This window comes from Chanodichthys erythropterus, unplaced genomic scaffold (assembly GCF_024489055.1).
Source record: "Chanodichthys erythropterus isolate Z2021 unplaced genomic scaffold, ASM2448905v1 ctg000030_np12, whole genome shotgun sequence".
Lineage (NCBI taxonomy): Eukaryota > Metazoa > Chordata > Actinopteri > Cypriniformes > Xenocyprididae > Chanodichthys > Chanodichthys erythropterus.
In genome coordinates, this window is record NW_027125653.1 from 74,273 (window position 1) to 83,727 (window position 9,455).

Consider the following 9,455-nt stretch of genomic DNA (forward strand, 5'->3'; position numbering starts at 1 on the left):
AAAAGACCTTCTGGTTAATGACATCTCATTACAGCTGTTCTGATCTGCGCTACTGCTGTGAACACTAATTACAGCCTGTTTTGTTTTATTTTGTACCTTTCCTGATTGGCTGTTTCCGTACTGCCAGCGAAGCAGAGAGAAGAGCAAAACAAAACAAACATCTTTAAAATACATGACAACCACACCTAACCTCACATTTATACTTACATTCTTATAGTATGACCAATTAGATGCATACTATCGTCATAGTATGTTTTGTATCCACTGGCCCATATTTGTAGCCCACTTGCCCTGCCAATATTTTCCATGGTCCCAAAAAAAAAATTATATATATATATATCTCACAAAAGTGAGTACACCCCTCACATTTCAGCAACCATTTTAATACTATAGAAAGGAAAATTGGATATACGTTAGAGTAGTCATTGTGCAGCTTGTATAGTATATATAAAATAACTCAACATAGAGCCATTATTATCTAAATAACTGGCAACAAAAGTGAGTACACCCTAAGTGAACATGTCAAAACTGTCCAACGTGTCAATATTTTGTGTGAGCTCTATTGTTATTTAGCACTGCCTTAATCCTCCTGGGCATGGAATTCACCAGAGCTGCACAGGTTGTTGCTGGGATCCTCTTCCACTCCTCCATAATGACATCACGGAGCTGCTGGATGTTAGACACATGGCGCTTCTCCACCTTTGGCTTGAGGATGCCCCACATGTGCTCAATAGGGTTCATTTCTGGAGACTAGGCCACTCCTTCACCTTCAGCTTCCTCAGCAAAGCAGTTGTCATCTGGTGGTGTGTTTAGGGTCATATTTCATGCTGTTCAGCCCAGTTTCTGAAGGAGGGCATCAGGTTCTGCTTCAGAATGTCACAGTACATGTTGGAATCCATGTTTCCCTCAATAAAGCAGAGCTCCCCAGTACCAGCAGCAATCATGTCAGTCCCAGACAATGATGCTACCACCGCTATGCTGGACACCATCTGACCCAAACAAGTTTATCTTAGTCTCATCAGACATGGTTCCAGTAATTCACGCTCTTGGACAGGTTGTCTTCAGCAAACTGTTTGTGGGCTTTCTTGTGAGCCAAGAGGCTTCCTTCTGGGACGATGGCTATGCAAACCGACTTGTTGCAGTGTTCGGCGTATGGTCTGAGAACTGACAAGCTGACCTTCCACTTCTGCAACCTCTAAGGCAATGCTGGCAGCACTCATGCGTCTGTTTTTTGAAGACAGCTTCTGCACCTGACGCACAGCACAAGGACTCAACTTCTTTGATTCAACTTCTTTGGCCTGGTCCTCCCTATGACCCTGGCCACTGTACTGTAACTCAGTTTCATGATGTTACCAATCTTCCTAGGCCATCTTTGTGGAGAGCCACAATTCTAATTCTCAAATCCTCACAGAGTTCTTTTGAACATCCAGTGATCAGTATAAGAGAACTGTACTCAAAGCACCAAATTTTAACTACTCTAATACAAGATCCACACATTTGTATGGTCCTGTCAAGCAGAGAAAACATTAACATGATGAATAGGACATGTGGCTTTGCATGGTTAAATGACATACAACTGTTATCACTTAGGGTGTACTCACTTTTGTTGCCAGCTTTTGTAACAATTATGGCTGTTTGTTAAGTTATTTTCAGAGGACAGTAAATCTATACTGCTATACAAGCTGCACATTGACTACTGTAAAATAATAAAATATATTCAAGTTTATATAGTATTACATTTCTATAGTAATAGAGAAGATATACTAAAATGGCTGCTGAAATGTGAGGGGTGTACTCACTTTTGTGAGATACTAATATACATACCTGATTCCAAAAAAGTTGGGACACTGTACAAATTGTGAATAAAAACAGAATGCAATGATGTGGAAGTTTCAAATTTTAATATTTTATTCAGAATACAACATAGATGACATATCAAATGTTTAAACTGAGAAAATGTATCATTTTAAGGGAAAAATAAGTTGATTTTAAATTTCATGGCATCAACACATCTCAAAAAAGTTGGGACCATGCCATGTTTACCACTGTGTGGCAACATGGCATGTCATGATGTTGTAATTGATGCAGTATGTGGTCTGGCATTGTCATGTTGGAAAAATGCTATACCTTTCAGCATTGATGGTGCCTTTCCAGATGTGTAAGCTGCCCATGCCACACGCACTCATGCAACCCCATATCATCAGAGATGCAGGCTTCTGAACTGAGCACTGATAACAACTTGGGTTGTCCTTGTCCTCTTTAGTTCGGATGACATGGCGTCCCAGTTTTCCAAAAAGAACTTCAAAGTTTGATTCATCTGACCACAGAACAGTTTTCCACTTTGCCACAGTCCTTTTAAATGAGCCTTGGCCCAGAGAAAACGCATGTGCTTCTGGATCATTTTTAGATATGGCTTCTTTTTTGGATTGTGTTCACCGACAATGTTTTCTGGAAGTATTCCTGAGCCCATGTTGTGATTTCCATTACAGTAGCATTCCTGTATGTGATGCAGTGCCGTCTAAGGGCCCGAAGATCACAGGCATCCAGTATGGTTTTCCGGCCTTGACCCTTACGCACAGAGATTGTTCCAGATTCTCTGAATCTTTGGATGATATTATGCACTGTAGATGATGATAACTTCAAACTCCTTTCTGATATTGTTCCACTATTTTTCGCCGCAGCATTGAGGAATTGGTGATCCTCTGCTCATCTTGACTTCTGAGAGACACTGCCACTCTGAGAGGCTCTTTTTATACCAATCATGTTGCAAATTGACCTAATAAGTTGCAAATTGGTCCTCCAGCTGTTCCTTAGATGTACATTTAACTTTTCCGGCCTCTTATTGCTACCTGTCCCAACTTTTTTAGAATGTGTAGCTCTCATGAAATCCAAAATGAGCCAATATTTGGCATGGCACTTCAAAATGTCTCACTTTCAACATTTGATATGTTATGAGATTTGTAAATTATTGCATTCCGTTTTTATTCACAATTTGTACAGTGTCCCAACTTTTTTGGAATCGGGTTTGTATATATATATATATATATATATATATATATATATATATATATATATATATATATATATATATATATATATATATATATATATATACAAACCCGATTCCAAAAAAGTTGGGACACTGTACAAATTGTTATATATTATTATTGTTATAAATTATATATATATATATTATTATTGTTATAAATTAAAAAATAAATATTCCCTATCTATCTATCTATCTATCTATCTATCTATCTATCTATCTATCTATCTATCTATCTATCTATCTATCTATCTATCTATCTATCTATCTACCTAACTACCTACCTTCCTTAACATCATAGGCTATCAAAAGCTTACAAAATTGACATGTTTTCCAACTGGATAACTTTACTTTGATGACATATTTAATCAGTAAAATTTGCAAAACGTTAAATGCATGTATATGCACTATGACATAAGATAGATCAGTTCTTTTAAAAAGTCCTGCCTGTTCATAAACTCAGGTTAGAAAATATTTGCAGAACATACATATGTAAAAAAAACAAAAAAAACAAAACAATGTAAATTATCTTTTATGAACTTACACCTGCACAACAAATGCTAGCATTGCATAGCATTGTCTTATGTATGCAAATTACACAACAAAACACCTGCAAAGCTGCTGGTTGCAATTGTTTTTTGTTTTTTTTTAAGTCAACCGACATTTGACTTTGAATGAAATACAGCATTAGTATGTAAATTAGGGTCAGCTGTATGAACATAAGCACTATGTTAAGACTGATGCTGAATTCCGAAACGCATACTAGTATCATACATGATTCCAAATTCAGCATATGTCTTAAAGAGATAGTTCACCCAAAAATGAAAATTATCCCATGATTTACCTAGGTGTATATTTTTTCAGACGAACACAATCAGAGATATAGTTAAAAATATCCTTAGTCCTCCAAGGTTTATAATGGTTGTGAATGGGGAGCCATGTTTTGAGGTAAAAAATAATGCATCCATCCATTAAAAAAAGTAATACATACGACTCCAGGGGGTTCTGAAGCAAAAGCAATGCGTTTTTGTAAGATTTGTAAGAATAAGTCTTACTTTTTGGATTGAAATCTACTTTTTTCTGTAACTGACATAAAAAAAAAAAGTTATGACGAGTCCTAAATAAAAAATTAGATGACTAACTTGTAAGATTAGTCAAAACAGTTTATTCAACAGGCCACAGATTTTATCCCATTAGCTCAGCGGAAATGAAATGTATTCATTTACCTGTGTCTGTGTCCTCAGATGGCGCCCCCTCGTGGCCTGGAGATGCTGGCAGCTCTTCGGGGTCTGCATCTACGCCTGTCTCCTCTGCCACACGAAGAAAGATCTAAAATATACAGGCAGAGGTAAATATTACAGTCTGGCAAAGCCCCTTTTTCCACCACTTGGCAAGAAGACATATTAGGTTACAACAGCAGCCATGAGGATAAACACTCTCTACTTATTCCCTGTTTATTTTTAACTGATGTTAGAATCCACACAGATTAAAGAGGGATTTCCTCTTTTGCCACCAGAATGGGATAATGACTGGCCATTGATGGATATGTATACCACAACCTTGAACTTTAGTGAGGGGTAAATCCTTTTACAGAGATAATGTATCAGTGTGGAAAAACAAACTGATGCTTCAGAACCGTCTCACCTCTTCTAACGTGGTGTCTGACAACCCGTAACTGACCACGCCAAACTCGCTCTGCCGTTTGTCCAGTTCGTTCAGGAAGAGGGCAAGACTGCCGTCCTCTGAGGCAGCATGGGGCAAGTTGATAACTGCCTCTCTGCCAATGTCCTCCACCAGCTCAGCATCAGAGATGTACTGCTGAGCAAGAGCCATTAGAGCAGCAACATCTAAAACAGGAAGGTATCAGTCCTTAGATAATGTTGAGGTCTGGATTGCATGTCAACAATAGACATTAGAATAGACATTGCGGGCAAAGCCGGGCAGCTTAGACAATATGTTAAGACATGATGCACATAATTCCTGTAAGGCAAAGCTGTACCCACCAAATCCATTCTCTTCACTGCCCAATCCTGTGTCATCACTTAATGAGGATTCGCTGTCCTGAAACACAGAGACCTGGTGAGGAACTGCAGGAGGTTTGCGACAGAGCACATGAGCGAAGCAGAATGATGTCGCTCAAATCCAGCTCTGACATGAAATTTCTCTCAATTAATTTCTTGAATAAACAGTTATTAGTAATGTCATGTAGCTTTATAGCTTAAGTTGCTGATTAATTCATCAGAGCAGCGCTGACAACACGTTTCTGTGCGAGTGTGTGTTTGTACTGTATGTGTGTGCATTTGAATGAGAAAGACAGTGGGAGAGAGTATGTATAAAACAATAATTTTTATAATTAGGGTTTAAACATTAATAATAACAATAAGTAAAATTAGCCCTATATATAAAAAATGTAATCAAAAACAAATCAAAATAAAACATTTTAAAAGATTTATATTTGATTTGATTTATTTTACATCTAAGGGGTTCAGCTGACAAAAAAGTCTGGGCAATCTTGGTATAACTGATGTGCTAAAGTCAAAGTACTCAATAGGATCTGGAAAATATGCTCCTAACACTTTTAGCTTCTGCTCTTCATTCATGTGGGTCATCTCACCTTGCTTACTGCAGCTGAAGGGAGTTTGCTAGTGCTGATGCTGCTGGGTGTCCTATGCATCTCTCTCTTGACCAGCGTAAGGTAGTATCCTGTACCAAGACGTGCCTTGAGGAAAAGCGGCGTTCCATAGCAGCACAGCTTTCCCTGGGAAATGATTGCAATGCGGTCACCGAGAAGATCAGCCTCATCCATGTAATGTGTGGACAGAATGATGGTGCGGCCTGAAATTCAAAGGGTGCTAAGTCTGGTAGCTGACAAACACTAGATTATATTCATTTTTCAAAAGGCGAAAGTTTAAAAGACCTTCACGGTATTTGAGCAGAAGGTCCCAAATCCCGCGGCGGGAGTAGGGATCCACACCAGCTGTGGGCTCATCCAAGACCACAACCTTAGACCCACCTATGAAAGCGATTGCAACAGACAGTTTCCTTTGCATGCCACCTGTCAAGAAAGACAAAATAAGCCCAAGTAAAGGCTAGAGGTCACAGTTTAGAAAACACCATAACAGATACAGAACACCTGAATGGCTTTGAAATGAAGATGTCTGTTAACCTACCTGAAAGGTTTTTAGTCTGCTCGTGTCGTTTGTGGTGTAAGCCCACATCCTCCAGTAGTGAATTTATCTCTTTCTTCACATCCTCCATGCTCATGCCCTTCATTTGACCATAGAACCACACATGCTCTTCCACCGTCAGGCTTCAATGACATACAAGAGAACACATATAATGTTAAACATATAGTATAGAATGTATAAGCTTGACTCATGTGGCAACGCAAATGTTTCATTATTATTTAAAAACTCTCAGAGTAGAATTACCAAAGTACAAGTAAAATTATCAAGGTAACACTTTTTTATTGGACTGGTACCCTACATGTCAAAGAGGACGTTGTGCTGGGGACAAACTCCCAGAGTCCTGCGGATTATGTCCATATCTGTGCGAATGTCCATTCCCTTCACATATATCGTACCAGCAGTGGGAGGAAACAGTCCTGTTAGAATGGACCTGTGAGTCAAATCATCATGAAGTATTAAATGAGTTAGAGCTTGGTAAAGTAAATTTAGTAAGACTTAAATTTAGTTTAAAGAAATGTAACATATTTGTAATGATTCATTTTTTTAAGCTCTCACATGGTGGTTGTCTTTGCCAGCTCCATTGTGACCCAGAAAAGAGGTTATTTGGCCCTCATAGAACTTTATGTTAAGGTGATTGACAGCAAGCTTGGCCCCTTTTTTATAAATCTTTACTAAGTTCCTTATGGAAACTCCCAGAATGAGGTTTGTCGGTTCAGCTTCAATCCGATCTGTAATAAACATCGGAAGTAAAAAATATTTAATCAAAAACATGGTACATAATCTCTTCACCCAAGAGTATTAATTCAAATATTTTTTCCTAAAATAAATATTAAAAACATCTGCATGCCAAACACAGTTTAACTCATAGTTTGATGCTCTTACCATCTGGTTCCTCTCTAGGTGCTGTAGGAATGGGCAACCCCACCTCTAACGGAACCCCACCCCAGTAATTCAGCTGGAAGATAAAATACCACGGTCTGGGGACACCATACTGACCTGTGAAACACATCCAATTATTGACATATTTTTTCACACAGACTAATTCAACACAACGAGTGTGTTTACATGCATAATCGTATTCAGCCGAGAAGTTATAAAACAACTTGTCTTTGACATGTACCAACACATAACCATGTTTTTATGATTATATCAGATAATAATGTTATGATACTTTGATGCTGCTTTGCATTTGAACACATAAACAAAACCTGAGCGAAACACCTATATATTTACCCCACTTTCACTTTTTAAATACCTTTACCTGTCAGTTCACTCAATGTCTGGCTGTGAAACAGGAATGTCTTGGGGTAAAACACAATAATTTAAACCTATTTTTCTTGCCTTGTCTATTAATAGATTTGCAATTTTTTTGTAAAAATTAGCTTTTTTTGATTACTATGAGACTTGTGAAGTAAGATTTCATTCTGCAAGGATGCATTAAATGGATTAAAACATATAATGTTACAAAAGATTTCAAAGATAAGTCAATAATATGAATTTTCAATAATATCAATAATTCTCAATAATATCAATAATTTCAAATAAATGCTGTTCTTTTGAACTTTCTATTGATTAAAGAATCCTGAAAATATCATCATGGTTTCCACAAAAAATTAAAGAAACAAAAAATTTGAAAACATCAATGTTTTCAACTTTGATAATAAGAACAAATGTTTCTTGAGCACCAAATTTACTTTATTAGAATGATTTCTAAAGTATCATGTGACACTAGTAGTAAAGTAGTAGTAATGGCTGCTACAAATTCAGCTTTGCCTCATAGGAATATATTACACTTATATAAATAAATAAATTATGTATAAATAAATATATTATCACAATATTACCATTTTTACTGTATTTTTGATCAAATCAATGCAACCTTGGTAAGCATAAGAGACTTATGGTGAGCATTTAAACACTGATGAATCCAGAATATCATGTTAAGATATCAAAGGAAGACACAGCTAGATATAATTTTGCGTCAGCTCACAGAAAGTTGCTTTACCTGGAAATACAGCTTCAATGTACCAAGTAGCCAGTGCATAGATGACAGCATCTACATACAACATCACAATGGAGGTGGTGAAGTTGTAGCGGTCCCCCTCCATGGGGCTGGATCTCAAGTTAAACCACTGGATCCCCACACCCTGCTCTTCATACTGAGAGAAATACTCACAGCCAAAACCAAAGGCCACTGGAGACAGGAAGCTCTAAAGGGAAACAAGTCATTGCTTCAGACATCTGAATTGCAGAGTTTGATAGGAACAGACAAAAGTTTAAATTGTCATTTTCTAATAATCTTCTCCTTTGAAGCCCTCAAATCTCATTCTTATATATTTTCTTATATGTGTTGTGTGAAGATGTGTTACGCCAGCAGCTCTCACCGCTAAGATTCTGTGCGTGCTGGTCAGATATTCCCTCCAGGCCACACATAGCACATACGGCAGGTAAAGCGTGAAGTAAATGAGGGCCTCCACACGCTGCTGCCAGGTTAGCGCGTGAGAAGAATGTGCTGATGAGGAAGCAAAGCATGATGGTGGCTGTAGCAAATGCGGTAAGGAAGAAGAAAACAACAGCCGGGTCACTGTAGGGTAAGATATCTCCCCACTGCAGGAGAGAGAAGAGAGACAGAGAGCTCAAACAGTGCATATTTTTTTTTCAATAAATCTTTTGGCAGATGAGAGAAAAGGAACTTTAAAGAGGTGTCATCAAAGAGCACGTTGAGCTCAGGAGAGCTGCAACTTCGTTCACCTTAAGGGCGGCGATAAGGAGTCCTGCGCTGAATAGGAAGGGCAGGTAACTACTGACGAACCAGCTGAGCCACAGCATCCCAGAGCTCAGGCCCATGATACGCATTGTCTCCTTTAGACGAGCTTCTTTCTCGTAGACCACACCCTTTATGATCATAGCCACAGAATAGATCCACGCCAATGTCATAAACAGAGGCAAAGAACGATTCAGGACACGTATGAACCTAAAAAAAAAGAGAAAAAAAAAGAAAAAAAGGTCATTGACGGGTAAATGGAATGATTTTGAAATGTTATGACTCAATTTCCTTACATACACTACTATTACACTTATTACACACTACTATACAAAAATATAGTAAAAACAGTAATATTATGAAATATTATTACAACTTAAAATAACTGTTTTCTATTTTAATATATTCTAAAATGTAATTTATTCCTGTGATGGTAAAAGCTGAAATTTCAGCATCA

The 9,455-nt window shown here is 37.7% G+C and overlaps 1 pseudogene; it reads right to left on the reverse strand.

Annotated features, from left to right (window-relative positions):
• The window catches only part of LOC137015659 (phospholipid-transporting ATPase ABCA1-like), a 28,168-nt pseudogene extending 18,960 nt beyond the window's left edge, over positions 1 to 9,208 (reverse strand).
• Between the last annotated feature and the right edge of the window lie 247 nt (positions 9,209 to 9,455).